This window comes from Pipistrellus kuhlii, unplaced genomic scaffold, assembly GCF_014108245.1.
Source record: "Pipistrellus kuhlii isolate mPipKuh1 unplaced genomic scaffold, mPipKuh1.p scaffold_m20_p_3, whole genome shotgun sequence".
NCBI lineage: Eukaryota > Metazoa > Chordata > Mammalia > Chiroptera > Vespertilionidae > Pipistrellus > Pipistrellus kuhlii.
In genome coordinates, this window is record NW_023425529.1 from 42,725,832 (window position 1) to 42,749,530 (window position 23,699).

Below are 23,699 nucleotides of genomic sequence, written 5' to 3' on the forward strand. Positions count from 1 at the left end.
ACATTTCTAGCTCTCTATCCCTCTCTCTTCCTCTCTGAAAAATCAATAAAATATATTTTTTAAAAAAGAAGAAAAAAAAAAAAAGAAAGCATATAATCTTTTTAAAAAAATATATTTTGTTGATTTTTTAGAGAGGAAGGGAGAAGGATAGAGAGTTAGAAACATCAATGAGAGAGAAACATCAATCAGCTGCCTCCTGCACACACTCCCTACTGGGGATGTGCCCACAACCAAGGTACATGCCCTTGACCAGAATCAAATCTGGGACCCCTGAGTCCCCAGGTCGATGCTTTATCCACTGAGCCAAACGGGTTAGGGCTAAAGCATATAATCTTAACTAACCTGTAAACCAGTCCCCACTTAGCTTTCTCCCATCTTCATGTAATCTTTCTTACACTCCCTCCTTAATTTCAAATGCATAAAAGAAACTTCAATTTCAATAATAAAAGTTTGCATAGAAGTTGGAATTTGAAGAGGAAAAAAAAAAGGAAACTGAGAACTTGTTCTTTGAAGTATTTGAGATTTCGCTTCCCAGCGTTGTTGTCAATTTGGCTCAAATAAACTCTATAAAAATTCTCTGCAGGTTCAAACATTCTGTATGTAAACAAGACTCCAAACCCAACCTCTAAGATCATATGCATTCTATTACCACTTTGACTATGAACAAAGAACTGCTGGAATGGTTGACAGTTATGTGCCAGAGTTAAAGGAAACAGATGTAACAAAAATAAGATTTTAGCCTTACAGACTGTAAGGGCAATGGCATATCAAATAAAACGGGATACATAGAAAGGGGAATCTTTTGCTATAAAGGAAGATGTCTTCAAATTTTAGATACATGTGCAGAATTTTACAAGAGAGCAGCTTAGAAATCAGTAACCAAAATCTCTCTCTCTCTTTTTACAGTGCGGGAGTTACACCACATAAAGGTCCAATAATTTCGCAAACTCACCAGGTAGTTAGTATGAGAGCCAGAGTTCTAATGCTCAGTTCAAGCTCTTCTTCTTCTTTGTTTTTTGTTTTCTTTTTGTTGTCATACCAGATAGGTTGAGGTAGAATAGCTAAACATTCTACAGGTGAGCGGGAGCCTGGAAATAAAGATCTCTGAACAAAGGTCTCTGAAAGGTTAAGGGTTGGTAATGACTCACTGGGATATTTGGCCCCAGGTATCAGCTTCCTCCAGTGATTGCTTAGGGTGAGGTCTTCAGCTGCTCCAGGAAACCTACTCTGATATAGGCTTACCTAACCTAGTGAACTGGCTCTCAGAAACCAGGCTGGGACAAAAGCAAATGGGCTGCCACTAATAAATTCCTGAATCCTGTTCTTATAAGCCCAATCTAAGTCCTCTCTCTCTGTCTGTCTGTCTGTCTGTCTGTCTGTCTGTCTCTCTCTCTCTCTCCTGAGATGGCTACTTGTGCAAGAGGCATAGTTGCCTGAATATAGTCTTGAAAAATTTAAGAGAGCAAAGTACAGTGGACATTCGAACTATATGGGTTTGAACTGTGCGGGTCCACTTACCCTGTTTCCCCAAAAATAAGACAGTGTCTTATATTAATTTTTGCTCCCAAAGATGCGCTAGGTCTTATTTTCGGAGGATGTCTTATTTTCGGGGAAACACGGTACATGCAGATTTTTTAAAAATATATTTTATTGATTTTGTATAGAGAGGAAGGGAGAGAGAGAGAGAGTTAGAAACATCGATGAGAGAGAGACATCGATAAGAGAGAGTCATCGATCAGCTGCCTCTTGCACACCCCCTACTGGGGATATGCCCGCAACCAAGATACATGCCCCTGACCGGAATCGAACCTGGGACCTTTCAGTCCCCAAGCCGACGCTCTATCCATTGAGCCAAACCGGTTTCGGCTGATTTTTTTTTTTTTTAAATATATATTTTATTGATTTTGTACAGAGAGGAAGTGAGAGAGATAGAGAGTTAGAAACATCGATGAGAGAGAGTCATCGATCAGCTGCCTCTTGCATACCCCCTACTGGGGATATGCCCGCAACCAAGGTACATGCCCTTGACAGGAATCGAACCCGGGTCCCTTCAGTCCCCAAGCCGACACTCTATCCATTGAGCCAAACCGGTCTCGGCTGATTTTTTTTTTTTTTAATATATTTTTTTTATTGATTTTATACAGAGAGGAAAGGAGAGAAATAGAGTTAGAAACATCGATGAGAGAGAGTTATCAATCAGCTGCCTCTTGCACACCCCCTACTGGGGATATGCCCGCAACCAAGGTACATTCCCTTGACCAGAATCGAACCTGGGACCCTTCAGTCCCCAAGCCGACGCTCTATCCACTGAGCCAAACCACAGATTTTTTTTCAATAAATTCCATTAACATTTTCTCTTCCTTATGATATGCTTAATAATATTTTTTCCTCTAGCTTACTGTATTGTAAGAATATAGTAAAGTAGAGGCCCGGTACACAAAATTTGTGCACAGGGGGTGTGTCCCTCAGCCCAGCCTGTATACCCTCTCCAATCTGAAACCCCTCGAGAGTTGTCTGACTGCCCGTTTAGGCCCGATTTTGATGGACATCCCTCTCACAATCCAGGACTGCTGGCTCCCAACTGCTCGCCTGCCTGCCTTCCTGATTGCCCCTAACCACTTCTGCCTGCCAGCCTGATCACCCCCTAACCAATCCCCTGCCAGCCTGTTTGCTCCCAACTTCCCTCCTCTGCCGGCCTGGTCACCCCTAACTGCCCTCCCCTGCAGGGTTGATCGCTCCTTGCAGGCCTGGTGCCTCCCAATTGCCCTCTCCTGCTGGCCATCTTGTGGTGGCCATCTTGTGTCCACATAGGGGCATCCATCTTTGACCACATAGAGGCAACCATCTTGTGTGTTGGAGTGATGGTCAATTTGCACATTACTCTTTTATTAGATAGGAAATACATATAATATACTAAGTAGGTGTTAATTGACAGTTTATGTTATTGGTAAGACTTCGAGTTGACAGTAGTAAAGTTTTAGGGGAGTCCAAAGTCCAAAGGTATACAGACTTTTTTTTAAAAAAAATTTTTTTACTGATTTTTAGAGAGAAAGGAAGGGAGGAAAAAAAAGAGAGAAAGAGAGATCCATTCATGTGAGAGTGAAACACTGGTTGGCTGCCCCTTGCATGCCCACCACCTGGACAGGTACCCTGACTGGGAATTGAATCAGCAACCCTTTGCTGAACGGGATGAGCCACACCAACCAGAGCAATTTTTTAAATTTATTTTTATTTCAGAGATAGGAAGGGAGAGGAGAGAGTGATAGAAACATCTGTTGGCTGGCTCCTAAACATCCCCTACTGGGGATCAAGCCCACAATCTGGGCATGCGCCCTAACCGGAAACACAACTGGTGACCTCCTGGTGCACAGGACAACACTCAGTCAATGAACCACGCCAGCCTGACTACACAGATTTTTGACTGCCTGGGGGTCAGCTCCCTTACCCCTGTCTGCATTGTTCAAGGGTCAATGGTACAACAAACTCACTTGTTCAGAGAAAATGTTATTTTTTTAGAAATAGATTATAGAGTTTTGTTTCTTTGTTTTTTAAATTGCAGAGTTTTAAAGTTTTCTTTTATTATTAACCAAAAACTCTTCAGATTAGATGTCAACAGATAAACGGGAACAACTAGTTAAAAGGGAAAAAAAATTAACAATCTTGAAGATTCAAAGGAAAATTTTAAAAAAAAGCAATGTGAAATATATGCCCACATAATGTTTTATTTTTATTTCCAGAATATAAACTACATTTATTTCTAAGGCTATATTTTTGTGTAAAAAGTAGTGATTGAAAAAAATTTTAGCCGGTTTGGCTCAGTGGATAGAGCGTTGGCCTGCAGACTCAAAGGTCCCAGGTTCGATTCCGGTCAAGGGCATGTACCTTGGTTGCAGGCACATCCCCAGTAGGGGGTGTGCAAGAGGCAGCTGATGGATGTTTCTCTCTCATCAGTGTTTCTAACCCTCTATTCCTCTCTCTTCCGCTCTGTAAAAACTCAATAAAATATATTTTTTTAAAAATGTAAAGCTAATAGCTTTTTAAAAACATTTTATTTTGAAATAATTTTAGATTTTCAAAGTTACAAAGATAGTACAAAAGTTCCCAGATAGCCTGGACAGTGTTGAGTGTGGACATATGAACCAGGAGGTCAGTTTGAGTCCTGGTTAGGGCATATCCCTGCATGCAGGAGGCAGCTGATCAATGATTCTCTCTCATCACTGATGTTTCTATCTCTCTCTCCCTCTTCCTTCCTCTATAAAATCAATAAAAAATATATATTTTATTATTTTCGTGTTGTTAATCCTTACCTGAGGATATTTTCCCATTGATTTTCAGAGAGAGTGGAAGAGACAGAGAGAGAGAGAGAGAGAGAGAGAGAAACATCAATGTGAGAGAGACACATGGATTGGTTGCCTCCCACATGGACCCCACAAGGGGGATGGAGCCTGCAACTGAGGTACGTGTCCTTGACCACAATCAAACTCAGGACCCTTCAGTCCGTGGGCCAATGCTCTATCCATTGAGCCAAACCAGCTAAAGCAATAAAAAACATATATTTTTTTAAAAAGTTCTCAAATAGCCTGGCAGTGTTCTAATGGTTAGAGCATTGGCCCTTGCACCAAAGTGTCATGGGTTCAATTCCTAGTCAAGGGCAAGTACTCTGGGGCAGGTTGGTGCATGTGGGAGGCAACCAGTCAATGTGTCTCTCTCACATCTCTCTCTCTCCCTCTTTCTCTCTCTCCCTTTCTTCCTTTCTCTCCCTTTCATTCCCTCCCTTTCTTCCACTCTCTCTGAAAAGCAATGGAAAAATATCCTCAGGAGTTCCCATGTAGTTTTCACCTAGCTTTACTTTACATTACCACAACATAATTATCAAAAGTAAAAAATAAACATTGGTACAATAACTATTAACTAAACTACAGACTTTGTTTCCTGAATTATTTTGTTGCTCAAATTGTCCCACCTTTGGCCATTGGAGCTCTTTCAGCTTGGCCCTGGTGTCCTTTCAACATACTACCAATTCATTTTATTTTTTTATTGTTTGAGCATTTCTTCACTTTCCAGCATTATAAGATATTCTAGACTTATCTTGTATTTTCCCTGCCCCGGCCCTGGAATCAACAATTTCTCAAAAGTACTGATTCCTTTTATTGGAGAAGCCAAGATCTGGGTACTGGCATGTTCATTACTACTGATATGTCATTGCTTCTAGGGGACAGAACCAGGAAATATATAAGTATATTAACCTACGTATCTATACATATCTATATTTCTATACCTACCTGTCTGTATACTTATTTTTAAACTATAAATTTATAGTGATACTTTTTATTCCAATCTAGCACCACAAGGTTCATTCCAGTATATATTCCCTTTTATTTATTTGTAACTTCTTTCTCTGATAGTGAGAAGCCTATCTCCATAGAATTTTGATATAAAAAGAAATCTAGAATTTCAAAATTATGCCATTACCATTATCTATTCCCTTAATACATTATTTTTTTTTCTCATTCCAGCTGGAATGCTTCCCCTTCCTCAATCTATTTGCCTTTCAAGGCTCAAGTGAGAGACTACATCTTGCAGAACCTTTCCTGAACTGCTCCTGACCTATTCCCAATCAGCATAGGTCATTTCCTTTGCTTTATAATTTTGTCAATCTTTTTTATCAAGAAAGATTCTTGAGGTCAAGGACCTCTTGCTCTCCTAGTATCTAGTATATTGCTTTATAAATAAAAGGAACTCTATAAATTTGTCTTGAATAAAATTGCATGAAGGTTTAAATTTTAACCAAAACACTATCAGTGCAAAAAAATGCTTATTATGCAGTCCAAAACTAATTGTCAAAAAAAGACATATCATTTTTTCAGAACCATGAATTAATAATTTTAGTTTATTTAAACTCTGAGATAAACTCAGTGATATAAAAAAAAAATGGGACCATTAAATAACTTTATATACTATACATAAAAGGCTCTCTGCTTTATTATCCAGGAACATGGCGACAGACAAGTCTGTAGGCATGTTAGAATAATCATTGCTACTGTTCTTGGAAGACCTTTAGCCAGGCCTCTGTAGACACATGTACCCCAGACAATAGGAAAATTATAACAATGACCAAATTCTCAGGGCTCAACAAGGACATAGATGTTTGCATCAAGGCAAATTCACTTTAATAACATTTTTTCCTCTCCTTCTAAGGATATTTTGTTCTTAAAAAAACACTAAGATTTAGAGCAAGAATAATGAAGAACAGATTGTATAAATGAGAAACAATGTCACTTCTGGAAACTGCTCACCAAAGAAACAGAGTGACTTTCACCTGGCACTCACAAACATTCATCTGTAGTGATTCACACTTTACCACTCCAAAGATAAAAGAAGCAGCAAAAAAAAGTTCACTCGGGTAGAATCATCGTTCCCCCATCTTGCCTATATGTCAGGAGAAAAACAAGTGTTATGACAACCCATCTGAGCCCCTGATCTTTCCCTTCTATCTTCCCAGTACCTCGGCTCACCTCCATCTCTGATTTTGCCCTAAAATCATGCTCACATTTTTGATATGTGTGTATACATATTTGAAATTTGTATATATGGATTAAATAAATAACCCCCTTTCCTCTTATGCCTCCCACCCCCATCCCAGCTCAAACTACCTCCTCACCTTACTCCTACCTACACAGCCAAACCTTAGTCTCCAGATACTCACTGTTTCCACTTTCTCATCTTCTATGCATCCCTTTGCCCACTTGGCTCTGGCTTCTACTCCTACCATTCTCCTGAAGATCTCTTAACTCAAATCCAAGGACCATATCTCAGTTTTTATCATTTTCTGTTGCCATTTGAATTATTAATTGTTCCTCATTTTTGAAATTTTATTTTCCCTTGCTTTTTTTTTTCTTCTTAAATGGAACTCTTCTGATTCCTTTCCTATCTTTCAAACTATTCTCAGTTTTCTCACTGAACCCCTTCTCTAGCCCTCCACTCACCCCTCTTCCTAGACTTTAGTCAAGTGTCAGTTTCTCTCCTTTCTGTGGGTGAGCTCAGCCATGCTCAAGTCATCAAAGGTCACACCAGATGATTCCCAAAGCTGTATCTTAAGTCTTAACTTTCCTGACTTCCAGACCTAAAATTTCCATTGCATGCTGGATAGTTTCCTACGTCCCATGAAGACACAACATAACACAGCCCGAAGCATATGTATCTTCATCCTTTACTTCCACCCCTCAAAGTAAGTTTATTTAACCACAGATAATTTTTCTCAAAAGATGAGATGGAATATGTATTTTTGCTTATATCAAACAAAACAATATAACATAAAAGACAATATGATATAACAAAGTATGTACAATGTCTGAAGTTAAAAAGAGGACTTACAGGTTCTTTTTCTGCCTTTTTTCAATTCTGTTGACCATAGGTGATTTATTCACTTCCCTGAAAAATGTACCATCAACTACCTTGGCTTATCAAAAGTTCTATATATAATGTCTACCATGTGACACTGCAGAGAGAATGGCATAGAGGCTAAGAGGATAGGCCTTGGAGTTTAAATCTAGCTGTTCAAATCTCATACCACTCATTAGTTGTGTGATCTTGAGCAAGTTATTACACTCTGTCTCTGTTTCCTACTCTCTAAATTGGGGGGAAAGAACCTACCTCATAATATTGTTTTGACAATTAAAAGAAGTTGCTTGCTTAGTCGCGGCAAGGAACTTCCTCTCTGAAACCAGTAAAAATGTATGTTAAAAAAAACACCACACAAGTTCCTAAATGTCAAGTATGTACTATACTCCTAGCACTTAATAAATGCTAAGTAAATCTTTAATATTATCATCATTATTATTAATCAGCAGTGTTTCACACAACTCTTTTATTTTTGACATGTGGACTTTGTATATACTTTTTCTCATACCTTCTCTCTCTTGATTCCTGGCCTTTGTCCTTACATTCTCCTCCATGGTCTTATGCTACTGGTCTCAGCTTAGATGACACTTTCCTCCATATGCCTTCCCTGACCCCTCCAGCCTGCTCTAGGAGGTTTGTCTTAAGTTCCTAAAATGCTAGATCTAGCCCTGACTGGTATGGCTTTGTTGGTTGAGCATTATCCCTTGAACCAAAAAGATACAATGTGGACCAGCCAGAGTAGCTCAGTTGGTTGAATGTTGCCCTGTATATCAAAAGATTGCTGGTTCAATTCAGGTCAGGGCACATACTTAGATTGTGGGTTCAATCCCAGGTCAGGGCGCATATGGAAGACAACCAGTCAATGTTTCTCTCTCACATCAACGTTCCTCTCTTTTTCTCTTTCCCCTTTTCTCTCTATAAGCATGCCTTCAAGTGAGGATTAATTAAAAACAACAATGTAATCAGTGTTGGGGATAGATCTACTACTCACTCATCATTGATATTTCTATCTCTCCCTTCCTCTCTAAAATATATAAAAATATATTTTAAAATAAATATATTTTTACCTCTCCCTTCCTCTCTGAAATCAATAAAATATATTTAAAAATAAGTAAGTGTACTTTTATTGATTTCAGAGTGGAAGAGAGAGGGAGAAAGAGAAAGAAACATCAATGATGAATGATAATCATTGTTCCGCTGCCTCCTGCATGCCACTTATTGGGGATTGAGCCTGAAATCCAAGCATGTGCCCTGACTGGGAATCAAACTGTCACCTAGTGGCTCACAAGGTGACACTTAACCACTGAGCCATGTGGTCGAACATATGTAGTTTTATTGATTTTGAGGGAGAGAGGGAGAAAGGGGGAGGAGGAGGAGGAGGAGGAGGAGGAGGAGGAGGAGGAGGAGGAGGAGGAGGAGGAGGAGGAGGAGGAGAGGAGGAGAGAGAGAGAGAGAGAGAGAGAGAGAGAGAGAGAGAGAGAGAGAGAGAGAGAGAGAGAGAGAGAGAGAGAGAGAGAGAGAGAGAGAGAGAGAGAGAGAGAGAGAAGTGAGAGAGACACATTGACTGGTTGCCTCTCACATGCACTCCAACTAGGGGCACAACCAAGGTATTTGCCACTAACCAGGAATCAAACTCTAGACCTTTTGTGCAGAGGCTAAGGCTCTAACCACTTAGCAACTCCAGCCAGTGCAATTCAAGTATTTTCTTACAAATGCTAATTCTTTCAAGTAACTATTGGCTTTTCAGGCAACAATGCCAAATAATATTTCTAGAACCCAAAAAAGGAGCTAATGTGAGAAATAAAAGAAGGAAAATTAATTCAGTTGGTCACAACCTTGAGTGTATATAAGAATCACCTAGGAAATTTAACATACTGACTTCCAGGTCTCAGCCCACAATTCTAATTCATTTGGTCTGGAGTAGGGCCTATGTAGACCACATTTTAACAAAAACCTTGAAGTAATTGTGGCATCGTAGATATACCCATCACACACTGAAATAAAATATTTTTATTATTATTGATTTTAAAGGGAGAGGGAGAGAGGGGGGAAGTGAGAGTGGTTGAGAGACAGAGAGAGACATTGATCAGCAACGTAGGCATATACCCAGATCTGAATCAAACCGGCAATCTTTGTGTGTGTTTAGGAAAGTAAGCAAGAATTTGTTTGACCAAAGCAAAAACACACTTAGGACATAGAAGGGCATAGAAGAAGCAACAGGGAGCCACGGCTGGGCTGCTCACTGGAAAGTCAGAGAATAGGGGCCTGGGAGACAGGTTCAGGGGATTAGCCTGGGACAAGCTGCCACTGCCCAGTGCCTTAATTTCCTCATTGTGTAAAATTAAAGGGATATTAGTAAAATAGCCTAGAGTTTTTCTAGTAGCAGGTAACAAAATTAGTGAGTTGTGAAATCAGTTCAGTAGGACAGAACCAATATGTTTGTTTGCATTAATGAAAAAAAAACAAAATGAAAATAGGAAAATGTCAGAACATCACACATAGTATAGGTACTTTTTTATAAAGCTTTTGTTTGTGTGTGTGTATATATATAAACTGGGTAAGAATGCTAATTTAAAAAAATATATATATATTTTATTGATTTTTTACAGAGAGGAAAGGAAAGAGATAAAGAGCTAGAAACGTTGATCAGAGAGAAACATTTATCAGCTGCCTCCTGCACACCTCCCACTGGGGATGTGCCTGCAACCAAGGTACATGCCCTTGACCAGAATCGAACCCGGGACCCTTCAGTCCACAGGCCGATGCTCTATCCACTGAGCCACACCAGTTTTGGCGAATGCTAATTTTTTTATTGTGGGATGTGGTTAAGAATTATTGTTTGAAAAGAAAAATATTGCTTGACAGCTGTTGGTAAGGATGAAACTGAAAGCCTCATATGCTGCTTATGGGAATGTAAAGTGGTGTGGTTGCTTTGGAAAATACTTGGCATTTCCTCAAAACGTTAAACATGTAATTATCAAATGACTCAACATTTCCACTCCTAGATATATGTGGTAGGGGGCGGGTGTTGTATCTTCAAGAGAAATAAAAACACATGTCCATATAAAAACTTGTACAAGGATGTTCATAAAATATTATTTGCAATGGCCCCAAAGTGGAAACATCCCAAATGTTCATCAACTTACTAGTGGATAAACAAAATATGGTCTATCCATATAAAGGTACATATATTATTTGGCCATGAAAAGAAGTGAAATACTGCCCTAGGCAATTTGGCAGAGTGGATAGAGCACATGTGTCAAACACAAGGCCCGCGGGCCAAATCCGTCCCGCCAGGCCTTGCAATGTGGCCCGCACCGCGCTGTCATCACTGCACTCCGCTGCGTTTCCATCACAATGACAGTTTATGACTGTTCAGTAAACCATTCGGCCCGCGATTTAGGCTGGATTTTAGATTTTGGCCCCTTCTCTGATTGAATTCGACACCCCTAGGATAGAGCATCGGCCTGCGGACTGGAGGGTCCCAGGTTTGATTCTGGCCAAGGGCACATGCCTAGTGGGGGGGAGGGGGGCATGCAGAAGACAGCCAATCAATGATTCTCTCTCATCATTATTTTTCTCTGAAATCAATCAATAAATATATTTTTTAAAAGAAAATAAAAGAAGTGAAATACTGATACATGCCACAGTATTGGATAAAACTTGAAAAATTATGACATGGGTCTCTTTAAACCATTAAATTTTTAATTTTATAATTATTAGAAAAACTACCTCTTTTTAAATATTTGTTCTGGCCACTTTGAGCAATTACTTTTAGTAGTTTTAATTCAAATGTCAAATTAAACATAAATCACTGTATTAGTAAAAATGTTATTAAAATGCAAAAATAGTAAGTCCAGATATAATTGTTGGGCCTTTATGAGGTTCTTGCACAATTAAAAAAATTTTAATCTTTAATTACGTTAGTGATTTTCAAAAGAGTTTCAGCAGCCAAGGTGGAATCCCTCCTTTCTCCCCAGAGCCCCACCTTCCTTCCCCCTCCCTCCTCCTTTCCTTTGGGGACCTCTCCTCCTCCAGGGTCTCAACAAGCACTCCAAACCAGAGCTGTCATTGTCTTCAGTAACTTCCTTAGTCAGAGTGATAGATCAAGAGATGGGCCTGCTTATCATAAACTATAAGAAATAGAAGTCTGGCCCTAGCTGGTTTGGCTCCAGCTAGTTTGGGTAGAGCATTGTCCTATGGACCAAAGGGTCCCAGGTTCCATTCCAGTCAAGGGCACGCATCTCGCCTGCAGGCTCCTCCCCAGCCTGAGCCCTGGTCAGGGGCTTGTGCTGGAGGCTACCAATTGATGTGCTTCTCTCACACAGCTACTTCTGTCTTTCCCTCTCTCTCCCACTCTCTAAAAATCAATGGAAAAATATCCTCGGGTTAGGATTAAAAAAAGAAAGAAAGGAAGAAATAGGAATCTGGTCTGACAGGTGTGGCTCAGTTGGTGGAGTGGTGACACATGCACCAAGAGGTTGCCAGTTTGATAGCCTGGCAGGGGACATGCCCCAGATGTGAGCTTGAACCCAGTAGGGGGTGTGCAAGAGGCAGCTAATAGGTGATTCTCTCTCGTCGATGTTTTTCTCTCTCTTCCTCTGTCTATAAAAAAAAAATCAATAAAAGAAATAAGAAATAGAAGTCTGCCTGCTTTTGTCCACCCCTTCCCCCAAGCCCATTCTATTCAAAGATAACCTCTGTCACAGTTTGGAATATAAGCTTCCTAATATTGTTTATATGTGGTAGCAATAATAATAATGATAATACTAAAACACATATCTCTGTGTCAGTCTCCGTTCTAAAAGGATGTATCTACATATTGTATCTAATTTTATCTTCACAATAGGTCATGAGGTAGATATTATTATGATGCTAATTTTACAAATGAGAAAACTCAGGCACAGAGATGCTAATATACATTATGCACAAACAGACATTAAAAAAAATTATAGCCTAAATGGGTTTGGCTCAGTGAATAGAGACTATCATGATTCTCTCTCATCGATGTTTCTAGCTCTCTATCCCTTTCTCTTCCTCTCTGTAAAAAATCAATAAAAATATTTTTTTAAAAATTTATAGCCAAAACTGGTTTGGCTCAGTGCATAGAGCGTCAGACTGAGGACTGAAAGGTCCCAGGTTCGATTCCGGTCAAGGGCATGTACCTTAGTTGTGAGCATCCCCAGTAGGGGGTGTGCAAGAGGCAGCTGATGGATGTTTCTCTCTCATCGATATTTCTAACTCTCTATCCCTCTCTCTTCCTCTCTATAAAAAAATCAATAAAATATATATTTTTTAAAAAGCATCTAAAAAATTATAATGGTCTTATGTGAATGTGCTATATGGCCATTATTTATTTCCCCTTGGACATCTTCCCACATCAGGACATACACATCTACTGCAACCCTCAGGACCACTTATTATTTCACTCCAAAATAGTCTTATTTAACTAGGCCCCTGCCAATGAACATTTAGGTGGCTTTAGGTTCTTCATTATTAAGAGCAAGACTGTAATGAACATGCCTCTGCTATTGCCTACTTGAAGATGCGCACCTATAGTATAAATTCCCAGAAGCAGTATTTGTAGTTCAAAAGGCCTATGCATTAACATTTTAATAGACATTCCCAAATGTTTCTCAAAAAAAGTTGCTTTTCCCCCCCTCCAAAATATTGATGCAAATATATATATATATATTTGCATCAATTTATATTTGAACCATCAGCTAAAAGAGAAAGCCGATTCACAACATCCTTGTCAATATTAAGCATTATTAAACATTTTTAATTTTTTCCAATCTGCTAGATGTGGGAAAAATAATACATGATTGTTTTAGTTTTTATTCCTTTAATCATGGGGGAGGTCGAGTATATTTTCAAATGTGTATTGGCCACTCAATACATTTACTTTTCGATTATAAATTGTTTATTATCTCTACAACTTAATTACTTTTTAAAATTGCACAAGGACTTTCTGAATATCATGTGTAATTCATTGTACAATTCAAATTGCCTCTCACAGCAGCTGTCCTTTCCTGGTGTCTGATTCCTATCCAGATCTCATTAATATTCTTTCTACATAGAATTGTTGCTTGGCTATACAGATGAGATCCTAGTTTCTGTAGAGTTCCCTTTTGTAGGACATCTACCCCTTGACTGCTCATTAACATTCCTGCTAGAGCACAGTCCTCTGAGAAGTCTGACTGACACTGCACGACAATCCAGGCATTGAGATCACTGTTTGGGGTTGTGCTCCAGCTGCTACCTTCAACTCGCCAGTCTAATGCCTCTCAGTTGGGGGTGGGGAGGTTATGTGTGAAGGGAAGGTTCTCTGAATATCAGGACTATATTTAGAATGTAATATCTCACGTGGAGTCCAAACACATCTAATTTTTCTGAAAAGAGTCTCCTACATTCCAATGTAAGAACAGGTTTGAGAGTTTAATTTTGGCTTGATCCCAGAGTTATTAGGCCAGAGCACACACAGATCCTAATCACCCAGATGGACTGTGTCAGAATCAAGCAAAAGTTTGGGCCACCTTACCATAAGCCTGGGTATCAGTTATTGAGTGCATGTCTTATGCAAGGTGATTCATTCCAGCTGATCTTATTCACTTAATCCTATGATACCATGAAACAAATATTATTGTTCTCATTTTACAGGAGGAGAAATCGAGGCTCAGAGGTTAAATAAATTGCTCAAGGTCTCACAGCTAGTAAGAGGCAGAGCCAGCATTTGAAACAGTATAAGACCGTGGTCGGCAAACTGCAGCTCGAGAGCCACATGTGGCTCTTTGGCCCCTTGAGTGTGGCTCTTCCACAAAATATCACGGCCTGGGTGAGTCTATTTTGAAGTGGCATTAGAAGAAGTTTAAGTTAAAAAAATTTGGCTCTTAAAAGAAATTTCAATCGTTGTACTGTTGATATTTGGCTCTGTTGACTAATGAGTTTGCCGACCACTGGTCTAAGAAATCCTAATGTCCATGCTCTAACAACTTACTGCTAACAACATCTTCCCAGAACCTGAGGGTAGTCTGGGCCAGTCTTATCCTCCTAAGTATCTCAAAACTAGAAATGGTGGGAGCATTATCTCAATCTATTGAGATTTTGTGTCCTGGCAACTTTGACTGTTTGGCTCAAATAAACTCACAAAAAAGATTCCAAAAAAGAAAAGGAAACTAGAAATGGTAATGCTTTATATCTAGGCCAACTCTATCCAGGTTCCTTTCAGCTCTGGCCTAAGTCTTGAGCCTTACTTATTAGGTAACATTAGTAAAAAAGCCTTAGCCTCCCGCATCATCTCTAAAATGTTCTTTTAGCCTGGCCGGTGTGGCTCAGTGGTTGAGTGTCATGGTCCCGGTCATGGCACATGCCCAGGTTGTGGGTTCAATCCCCAGTGTGTGTGTGTTTGTGTGTGTCTGGGGGGGGGGGGGCAGTTGTGCAGGAAGCAGCTGATCAATGATTCCCTCTCATCATTAATGTTTCCATCTCTCTCTCCCTCTCTTTTCCTCTCTGAAATCAATACAAAATATTTTTAAAAAATAAAATGTTCTTTTAGCTCAGTGCTAAAATATGTGCTTAATAATAATGATTGTGATAATAAAAGTAGCTAACATTTATGGAACATTTACCATATTTCAGATACTGTTTTAATTTAGTTTAGGAAACAAATTATAGAGGTAAAGGGAGGGCCCTCGGAGCTTGGGAGTGAGGAAGCTAATGGTTATGTGCCTGGGGCAGGGGAGGGGTGAGAACAGGGAGAGCGCGATCTTACTTAGATGATTAAAAGAATAACCATTTATTCTTTTATCTTACTTAGATGATTAAAAGAGTAACCTCCAGTTGCAGCCTTTAAAAACAGACTTTGGTTTAAAATTTTTAGGTCATAAAGAATCATATCTTTTTTTCCTTTAAATTAAGAAATTACTAGATCAAATCCAAGTTTAATTCTACCTCTCTCTCTCAAATCTAATTTGTTATATATTCACTTAGTTCTCCTTCCCTTCCACCCAGTTGATAATTAACTCATTGTAAGGGCAACAAGTCAGTAAGGGTTTTTTTTCATACATAGCAAGTAAAATCTCTTTCGGAAAGTAGAAAAACAGATAATTTTGATAGTAACCCTTAAGGGGGAAAGTAGAGAAAAGCAAAGTTAATTGGAAAAAGAATGTGGAAATTTAGAGTTGACCAAGGCCACAAAAGCATAGGTTTACTCTGAACAGCCTGTTTCTCCTTTAACCTTTGTACCATTCCATACTTTATCATCCGGTGCATCAAATGTCAGTGCCCGGAACAGTGTAGGGGCTCAATAAATATGTTATACAAATAAAAAACAGTACTATGCTAGTTCTCAGTTGCCATATCTCTTGACAAAGATATAATTGAATATCTGCCTAAACGCTCACAGGTCTTGCCAATTACATGCTTAATTAAGACAAAGTGGATAATGAAAGGAGTCTTCTTCACAATGTCAAAGCAGAAGAAATATAAACAATTATTTTAAGAAGGCTGCTTCCGTTAAAGATATACCACCTTATACAGTCCTTTGTCCTTAATAATTAAGCAAGATTTCTCCAAATACAGGGCTTCTTAGTTTCACTCCTGGCCATTTCCAGGAAGGGCCTGGCTTCCATTCTTCTTATCTGAAATTTTAGATGGTGTGTTTTTTTCAGGTCTTGCTCAATCTGAAAAGCCAACTCAGATCAATTTAACCAGTCCCTTAAGCAGGAGAATTAAAACGGGTTTACTGAAAAGTGATTCTTCTCTAGGCAAGTTCTCTAATCTTTCCTTTCTGAAAAAAATCTGAGAAGCTAACACAGAACAATGCTTTAATCAAGGACAACCGAAGCTTGTGACAATTCTTCACATAAAGAATTACCAAATCACACAGCCACAGAAGTAATAAAATTCTGCTCATCTTCACTGATGCAATGCATCTTATTTCTTAATGAGTACTGGTTACAAACATATTAATGCTAGTGTTTTAATTAAATTTTAATGTTTACCTTCTAAAATCACATAAAATTATGGTGCTGTTTAAAAGAGCTTTTGGGAGAGATTTATTGAGGGATCTTTTAGTTGGCTTGGGAAATCAAATTTTTTTTTTTTTGTCTCAGGTTCTTCATCTAAAAAACATAATAATTCACATAACTATGAAGATTAAATTAGACAGTAAAAGTCAAAGTATTTTGAAAGATCATAAATTGTTATTATTATTTTAAATAAAATTTTCATTCAGTTTCAAGAAAAATGTAATTAAAAAATAAGGTTACCCAATGAAGAGAAACAGGAAGATATTAGAACTGATTAGTTACATTGTCTGGCTCAACTAGTTGTTAACAAGAATTCCTTGTTTAAAATTGTTGTTGACAGTCCTTCCAATCAATACACTCTCCTATTTCAGAGTGTATAGTAAGTATAATGAAAATATACTTTCCTTGAAGATTTTCTGTGGCTTCCTTATTTTTCATCTAGAGAAGGAAAGCAGAAGAAAACTTCTGGCTACTTGAAGATTCTAGTCAGTTGGATTCTATTATAGTTTTGCTACACTTGCTTTTAAAAATGTAATGAGTGTTAAAAGACTAGCATTGGCCTTAGCTGGTTTGGCTCAGTGGATAGAGCGTCAGCCTGTGGACTGAAGGGTCCCAGGTTTGAGTATGGTCAAGGGCTCATGCCCAGGTTGCAGGCCCGATCGCAGAATGGGGCATTGAGGAGGCAGCCAATCAATGATTCTCTTTCATCATTGATGTTTCTATCTCTCTCCTTCTCCCTTCCCCTTTCTAAAATCAATTTAAAAATAAAATAGTATTGGCTCGCAGTAGTAACCCTGGAAGGAGACGCTGACAGGTAGTAAAACAGTGGCCTGGATCCTGGGAACACCTTGGAAAACCTGCACTCAGATGGAACTGAGCCCTGCCTATCACAGTATCCAAACCTTTGTCCTGCTACCTTCAGAAGTCCTCAGAGACTGCTACCTGATTTGAACCCTCATGGGGAACTACCTCAGCTGTTGTCCATTAAAACAACAACAACAAAGCTTTGGATTGTGAACCAAAACAAGAATTGTTAAAGTGAAAAGTCTATCTTCAAGCCTTAATTATTCATTCAACAAGTATTTATTGAGCACTTAACCATGTGTCAAGCAGAATTGTTAAAAATACAACCTTAAGAGTGACAGACAAGGTCTCTGCTCTCATGTAGCTTCCATTCTACTGTGGAGGCAGGACAATTACATGCTGTGAAGAAAGACAAAAGAGTAACTGGAGTGGTGGTAGGGAAGGGGGCAGATGTTTTAGATAGTGGTCAGGGAAGGCCTCTTTGAGTAAATGACATTTGAGTGAAACCTGAATGATGGGAAGGAGAGAGGCAGCCAACCAGGTGAGGAGAAGATATGGGGGAGTTTTCCAGCAGAGGTAAAGGCCTTGAGGCAGGAAAAATATGGCTAGTGAGTGAATGAGAAGTGAAGTGATCACAGAAATGAATGAAAGCTGGATTGAATAAGGATTTATAAGCAATGATTAAGTTATTTCAATTTTTTTTTTTATTGATTTCATAGAGGGAGAGGGAGAGAAAGAGAGACATCAATGATCAGAATCATTGGTTCTTCCCCCCTAATGGGGAAAGAGCCTGCAATCCAAGTATGTGCCCTCACAGGGAATCAAACCGTGACCTCCTGGTTCATAGGTTGACATTCAACCACTGAGCAACACGGGATAGACAGCAATGAATGGTTAAGATTTCAATTTTATTCTAAGTGTGATATTAAGCTGAACATTGTTACATAATAATATTTGCAAGATGAGATATATTTCATGTACTGTGTATTTAATTGTTTATTATATGAATAATAGCTATGAAATGAAGAGGTAAAGTTCTCACTTAGAAGGCTTATAATCTTGTAAGGAAGCAATAATTCATATATAGTGACAGCATTAAGGTAAAAAAAAGAAGTAAACATAAAGTGCTAAGTGAAGACTAAGCAGGGAGCCACTGATTCAACTAAGAGAAATTAGAAAAGGCTTTTTTTTCTTTAAATTGGCATTTTATTTGAGCTCTTAAGGAAAAGGATTTTAGCAGGAGTTGGGGGAGGAGCATAAGGCTGTGGGAACTGCATGAGCAAAGGCACAGAGGCAGGAAAAGACTGGGTGGGTCCAGGAAACCACGAATCATTGTGTAACTACAGTGCCAGGTGGGTGGGTAGTGATGTAGGAGATAAGCTTGGAAAAATAGGCTGCCAGGGCATGGGAGTGGGGGTCTTGAGTGGCATGCAGAGAAACTTCTTTACTTGACTTGGGCACTGGTTCCCCTTAAGTGTGTGAATTAATCTCTTGAGGTACTTCCATTCCCCAGATATATTTATTTGTAGATTCTGTAGGACCTGGGAATCTAGCTCTTTAACCAACACCCCACGTGATTCTGAAACATGTAATTGAAGAAACCATACTCTGAAAATCAGTGTTCTATTTTTTTTTTTTTTAATGACTGAAAAAGCAATGACAAGCCAACTCTAAAGATGCTCAGCAACTTTAGTAGAAAAAGGGGAATCTGAATTAGAAGACATGAAAGAGGCATTGAGGCATTATCACTGTTGGGGTAGAATGTTAGTGATTAAATGTGGGAGGAGAAAAGGACTGAAGTGTTCAAGACAATTCAAGCTTTTTCCTTAGGGAGACTAGGAAAAAGGTGGATGGATGCAGGTGCCTGGTACATAAAGATTACCCACATGGTCTACCAGGTAGTTGGAAATATGGATCTGAAGCTCAGAGATATACAAAGGCACTAAACATACTGATTTGGTATTCCAAAGTAAAAAAAGAAAAATTTAAAAATCCTATATAATCCTATATAATAAAATCATAAATTGCAAACTGTCCCCTTGACCGGGAGTTTGTCTGGGAGTTTGACCAGAGGGTGAGGCCGGCTGGGTGAAGGGAAGGAGGCCCCGGCCAGCAGCCCGCGGCCGCTAAGGACCCAACCGGTGCACAGATTTCATGCACTGGGCCTCTAGTTAAATATAAAAAGCAAAACCATAAAAACTAGAAGCAAATTGAAGTGAATACTTAATCCACCTCTGGATGACAAAAGACTTTTAAGCATGAAAGCAAGAAAAGAATCCCAAAGAAAAAGATCTATAGATAAATAATAATAAATCATGTATAAATTAAAAGACAATTATCTAGTTAAACAAAAGAATTGATATTCTTAAAATAAAGAGCTTATACACATATCACAAGGAAAAACACTAAAAATAATTTCCCTACGAAATAGTGAAAGTTGTTAAATAACTTGGCATGGCAACTTAAACCTTTTATCATAACATAAGACTTGCTTTACATTCACTAGAGATGATGGTGCTATGTGCCATAGATCAGCAGGGCTTTCAGACTTACTTTATCAAGTTGCCAAGTGTCAATCTACGCAACTTCTATTGTCCAGTGGGAGCAAGCCATTAAATTGCCACCAGGCTCCATTAAGCCTTGCTACCCCTGTGGAAACTGCCTTTGCTGTACCCAGTCTTTCCTCAGGTTCTGTATATTTAAAATGGATGAAGAACTGAAACCAGTTTGGCCCAGTGGATAAAGCGTCGGCCTGCAGACTAAAAGGTCCCAGGTTCGATTCTGGTCAAGGGCATGTACCTTGGTTGCGGGTACATCCCCAGTAGGGGGTGTGCAGGAGGTAGCTGATCAATTATTCTCTCTCATAGATTGACTCTCTATCCCTCTCTCTTCCTCTCTGTAAAAAATAAATAAAATATATTTTTTTAAAATAATAAAATGGATGAAGATTAGGAATGGGAGATAAAAAAATTTCAGAATATACAGTGAGTTATTCATGTTGTATGGACTTTGAGATCAAGAGCCCAACCTTCTCACTTTACAGATGAAGCTCAGAGAGGATGAATGATTTACTCAGGATAACCTAAGTGGTTTGTTTCCAACACCAAGTTGGGAATCCTGACTCTTAAGGCAGCCAGTACCCTTTCTGTTTGTAGGGCTGCTTCAGCCATCACAAGCTCTGGCTTCTCATAGCAATGGGCATTTAAAACACCACAATTTACACTTCTTGTACACTTTCTACTTTGTCGTTCCACTTATTCAACTTGGCTTAATACAAACCTATACTCTCTCCCCCAAATAAATGAATGAACCCCAGACAGAAAAACAACATAATTATAATGTTAAGGCCCAAATAAAAATGGGAATGAATTAAATCATAATTCACAGAAGAAATTGAATTGAATGTATGAAGAGTGTTCACTTTCACTAATAAAGAAATACAAATTAAATAACTTGCTTATCAAATTAGTAAAGATTAAAAAATAATATTCAGTGTTATGAAGAATGCAATATGATGGGCACTCACAATCACTGCAGGTGAGAATGTTAATTAGCCTAGTCTTCATGAAAAGCAATTTGGCAGGAGGCTTAGTATTTTTAAAATTTCATGCCATTTGACACAGTAATTCAACTTCTGGGAATCTAACCTAAGGAAATAATGAGTGATTTGTACAAAGATTTATGCATAAAGTTATTCTAAAAATTTTTCACTTATTAATAATGTAACACTCAAAACACCCAAGTACACAGTTAAATTATGCAACATCAATGCAATATGGTATTAAACATCCACTAAAATTGTTTTCAAATGATTTTCATGCCATAAAAAGCTATGACATAATGTAAATAAAAAAGCAGATACAAAACTGTATCTACTGTAAGAGTATGAACCCAATTAGCTGTGTGTTTGTGAGTGTGTGTATGTCTGTGCATCAAAGAAAAAAAAGACTGAAAAGAAATACATCAGATTATAGTTCTCTCTGGAACAGATAAAATATTTTATCTTCTTTATAATTAATTTGTCCCAGGTTTTTTTATAATTAGTATATGTACTTTTTATTTTCTAAATGTGAATATATAGTTGTATTTGTAAAAATAAAACAAGAATTATATATATTATATTGTTAATGTGTGTTTTTAAAATATATTTTTATTGATTTCAGAGAGGAAGAGAGAGGGAGAAGGAGATAGAAACATCAATGAAGAGAGAGAATCATTGACCAGATGCCTCCTGCACGCCCCCTTTCTGGAGATCAAGCCTGCAATCCTGACTGGGAATTGAACCCTGATCTCCTGGTTCATAGGTCCACGCTCAACCCCTGAGCCACACCTGCTGGACTTAATGGGTGTGTATTTTTTTAAGATAAATTTGCAAGTCACTTACATGGAGGTGTTAAAACAGATCAAATTGCACAGGGGAAGAGTATAATGAGAATAAGATTCTGGACAGGGCCATGGCGAACACCCACATTTTAAGGGGCAAAAAGACTGTGAGTTACTGAAGGACCGAGGGAGCAAGTGATTCAAATAGAAGACGGAGAACCAGATACTCGCATCAAGAAAGCCAAATGAAAGGAAGAACCAGAGAAGTTGTCCTCTTGGTCAAATGTTGCCACGTGATAAGGAGGACAGTGACAGGGCCATTAGAGGGAAATCACTGGGACTATGTAAAGGCAGACAGATTTCCTCTAGTACTGGAGATAGAAGCTAAATCTGAGCAAGTGTTACCTGTTCAGTAAAACTGACTATCAGGAAAAGAACTCCTGGGCCATTTGCTTGATTTCAATTTATGGAAGAAAAAAAGAAATTATAGAAAGCTAAAGCCAAGTAAAAGCGTATCTGGGTTACTGATCTATAATAGGTAATGAAACAAAAATTGGCAATACTTTGGCATGCAAGAGAAAACATGTTTGAAAGAGTGTAAGATTTTTATTTTTATTTATTATTATTTTTAATATATTTTATTGATTTTGTACAGAGAGGAAGAGAGAGAGAGAGAGAGTTAGAAACATCGATGAGTCATCGATCAGCTGCCTCTTGCACACCCCCTACTGGGGATATGCCCGCAACCAAGGTACATGCCCTTGACTGAAATCGAACCCAGGACCTTTCAGTCCCCAAGCCAACGCTCTATCCATTGAGCCAAACCGGTTTCGGCGAGTGTAAGATTTTTAAATAATAAGCTCTGTTATAGGATAAATATAGGAAAAACAGCTCCACATTTGTTATCAGAAGTACAAAAAAAGTTGCATTTTTTCTAAATATAAAAGTTCTTAGTGTCTGAGTAGCATTGTTGTTAAGAAATTCTTTAAAAGAAAATAAAAATAATCTAAATTTTCATGGTATCATGTTAACTTCTTATAACTGGACATGTTAAGTCTCTAGAAACGTTTTCAAGTTTTAAAAAATCATTTGACATGCTGAATAATGAATTACTTGTTGGGTCAAACCTTGTCCTTTTTATGAGAAGAGGTCTTCATTAGCACAGTAACTTGACTGAGGCTCAAGGACTTTGCATCCAGTCACAGAATAAACATATCAGTATAGTCCTACCAAGAGCACCATTGACCATAGAATCTCAATTCTGCAATTATTAAGTAGAAACCACTCAATTTACAACCACTCGTTTGTTACTAGAGAACTTTGAGAGTCTGTGTTAAGTGATTTAGTGTCACCTAGAGATTACTGTACACAATCCAAAATAAAGTACTTTAACTTCTTATAAAAAAAAAAATACAGTGAAAGACGAGAGCAACCTTAAAAAACAAACAAACAAAAAAACAACCAAAAACCAACAGTCTTTTCTTATGGAAATTTCTGACTTCAGAACCAAGTTAACCCACCTTTCCTATCTGCAGAAGGATTACAACTCCAATCTAAATAAAGATAATCTACTTCTGAGTATATGGAATTAAGAATGCCTGAAAACTAGTTTCATGGTCCGTATAAATAATGACAAATTCTCCCAATCTGTGGTTAGGAGGCCTTTTATGGCAAACTTGTCCAATGATCTCTCACACTCTCAACTTTCTTTTTTGTCTGTGTGTCTTTGAAGAACTTTTGTACTTGAAAACATTGTAAGAAAGCAATGTAATCATTGTTGGTACCCAAAATACATGCAAATATACCTTTCTAAAAATTCCTGGTGGAGACCACTTTCCTAGAGTGTAAATGGAAAGAAAAGAGGTAAGCAGTGTTAAAGAAACAAGTGCCATGGCTCAAATTACCAAACGAAACATCCACAATCTCTATTATTAATGCACAATCCTACTTAAAAAATGAAAAACACAGTCACAGAGAAGGGACCATGTCATGTTCATCCTCTGTATACTAGGGCACTGGCACACAGTAGGCCTACAGCTATATGACGAGTACTCAAGACTGCTAGACTTCAGATAATCAAAACTCTACAAAGAATCTTCAAACTCTTCTGACTCTTTCCTTCTCCACCCATCTACCCACCCC

At 38.4% G+C, this 23,699-nt stretch overlaps 1 protein-coding gene across 3 annotated transcripts in view; it reads right to left on the reverse strand.

Annotated features, from left to right (window-relative positions):
- The window catches only part of LIMA1 (LIM domain and actin binding 1), a 91,392-nt gene that overhangs the window by 65,498 nt on the left and 2,195 nt on the right, over nucleotides 1-23,699 (reverse strand). The window contains exon 1 of one of the 3 annotated variants that reach the window (XM_036457506.2): nucleotides 953-1,066. The exons of the other annotated variants lie outside the window; for them this stretch is intronic. The gene's annotated coding sequence lies outside the window, so the exon portion shown is untranslated. Of the gene's footprint in view, nucleotides 1-952; nucleotides 1,067-23,699 lie in introns of those variants that run through there. 3 annotated transcript variants of the gene reach the window in all.